This window comes from Mustela putorius, unplaced genomic scaffold (genome assembly GCF_011764305.1).
Source record: "Mustela putorius furo isolate JIRA1106 unplaced genomic scaffold, ASM1176430v1.1 tig00004190_pilon_pilon_pilon, whole genome shotgun sequence".
In the NCBI taxonomy this organism is placed as follows: domain Eukaryota; kingdom Metazoa; phylum Chordata; class Mammalia; order Carnivora; family Mustelidae; genus Mustela; species Mustela putorius.
The window spans coordinates 28,568-31,256 of record NW_025422306.1 but is presented as its reverse complement, the minus strand read 5'-3'; the positions used below and the strand labels follow the sequence as shown (position 1 = coordinate 31,256).

The 2,689-nt window shown below is 37.6% G+C and overlaps 1 pseudogene; it reads right to left on the bottom strand.

The window, feature by feature from the left end:
- Nucleotides 1-270: 270 nt before the first annotated feature.
- On the bottom strand, nucleotides 271-1,043 carry LOC101686385 (annotated as a pseudogene).
- Between the last annotated feature and the right edge of the window lie 1,646 nt (nucleotides 1,044-2,689).

Genomic DNA, 2,689 nt, shown 5'->3' with positions numbered 1-2,689 from the left:
CATCAGTTTGAGACAGACATCGTAATGAAATTCTAATTAGCCAAATATGGAATGTAAGCCTGGAACTCATTTTATAGAGAAATTTTCTTATGTGAACTACTTTCCCTGATGGTAGAGGAGTTGTGACGATGTAACATCAGATAAAGTTTATCTGATTGGCACTTGTAAGAAGGGTTCCCGGCAAAAAAGAACTGTTTTTTTGTTGTTGTTGTCCTCCCTTTTGATCTTTCCTTTCCATTCCTTTTTTTTTTTTTTTTTTGTCTTGTGAGCGGTCATCTGATTTATAAAAAGATGCAACAAAAAGTAAAATGGTACAAGATAATCAGTTTCAAAACATAAAAAAGTGAGTGTCTTTAGCCATAGCTCAGAACAGAGGAACTGGGTAAGGAAAATTGCTTGTATGAACTGGCAACAGGAAAAGTTGGTAAAGGAGAGCTGAGGAACTCTATTAAGACATAGGAGTGAGGGGCTCCATCATCATCTGGCATTTGCTCAGTGTCGTCTATATGGTTAGAGATGTCCATGATGGGAACTCCAGCAATCTTCTGGGTCTGGGTCTGGGTCAGCTGATGCCACAGTATAACACTCTGAATTACTTCCGTACTGAGCAGTCATCTGCATAGTTTGTCTTGTGTGTACGTGGTAATCATTTGAATCTTGGCTCTTTCGCAATCCTTAGAGCCTCTTGATATTTTCACCCCAGTTTCTCAGTTTCAGCCATTACACAGTCAGTTGTACAACTGGTACACTTGGCACACAGCCCGTCCATCATTGACCGGTCAAGTTTGGCCTAAATAGAAAAGTTGATAAAGTCGGTACCAACCAGGATGTGGTAAGTCGGCCCAGCTGTGTGTTTATATTGGAAAAAGCAGGAGGGATGTTGGGGGACTTCTCTTTCCTTGAGTGCATGGGATCCTTCTTTTCTTTCTTTTTAGGTTTTAATCTGTCCTTCTCTCAGAGAAGGATCTCAGAGCTAAGCATTCGCTTCCCGGTCACATACTTTCTTGCTTTCTCTTGCTTCCCCATGTTCACATCATGCCCATTTCTCCTTGCTTTTGATTTTCTAATTCACTCTTTGTAGTACCATAAAACTTATTTAAATAAAATGTTGGTCTACTAAGTTATTGATTATTAGTAAGTTCTTTGTTCAAAATTTGAGAGCAAGAAGTATTATGTAAATATATCTTTTTGTTATTTAACTAGTCTTACAACATTTAGCATCAAATTTCTTGAAACATTTAAACAAATTAATCACAAACTGGGACTTGGGCTCTTTCTTTCTTTTTTTTTTTTTAAGTAATCTCTATACCCAACATGGGACTTGAACTCACAACCCTGAGATCAAGACCTGCACACTCCAGTGACTGAATGAGCCAGGTGCCCTTTGGGCTTTTTGTTTTTAAGTTCCTCAGGTGAGGGGGTGCCTTAGTGGCTCAGAGGGTTAAGCTTCTGCCTTCAGCTCAGGTCATGGTCTCAGGGTCCTGGGATCGAGCTCTGCATGGGACACTCTGCTCAGCATGGAGCATGATTCCCTCCCTCTCTGCCTACTTGTGATCTCTCTCTCTGTGTCAAATAAATAAAATCTTAAAAAAAAAAAAGTTCCTTAAGTGATTCTAATGTGTGACCAGTGTTGAGAACTCTAGCACTGGATAATTCCTTTAAATAGCTCAAGAAATTAATTTTGAAAAGCGAACTAAAAGCCTACATAGATTATGATTGGTGTTAAATTGAGGGGAAAAAAGAGATAAAGAGAAGAAACCAGCTGGAACAGAGTGTATTTAGGTACTCAAATATTTGTTAGATGGATAAATACATTTACGGAATGTAGGTTTTGTTTTTTTTTTTTTTTTTTGTCTCTTCATAAATATGTCAAATGGGTATATAAATTCAACAAAGGAGTTTGATATAAAATTGATGAAAATGTTAGAACAGAAGTTTTTTAGAATTTCAGTGTTACTATTTCATGATGCTTTTAAGATGATCTCTCTGTAGATGGTGGGAAGATCTTGTTAGCATATGTTTTTAATTTCTCAAGCTTGAATAATTTAGTCACCGAACAAAGATTTAGAATGAGTTTTGGGAGACACAAGTCCTAGATTATGTCCCCACCTAGCTGGGTCAGAGATTTGAGAGCAGGCGCTGGAGGGAAGAGCTCCAAGGACATTTTTGTATACATGCTGATACCTTGGGTGGGAACACTCTTCCCACACTTCCTGTGGCTAGCTCCTTTGTGTCATTTGGATCTCAATTCATTGTTCTATATTTCCTGGTTCATCCAAGTTAAAATACATCCCATTTGTCACTCAGACCTTTACTCTGTCCTGTTTTCTTTTTAGCAGTGATCACTATTCATTAATCACTATTTGATCACTGTTCATTAATATAATGTTTGTTTACATATTTATTTTCTCATTTCTGCATTAGAATATCTGCTTCTTAAAAGCAGAGACCTTGTCTTTTCTTTTCATGACTGTGTCCCCAGGTCTTAGAGCAGAGCTGGAGTTGCATGATAAATATTTGAGGAATATTTATGGGATATACAGGGACATTTATTCATCTCTGTTGTCCATTGTTTTCAAGAATGGTTGGAAACACACACATACGTGAGCTCACACAAACTTTCTATGTCTTTCAACCCCTATGTAGTGTGCAGATTAGTGCTTAACTATTTTGGTTTTTTGTCTCGATG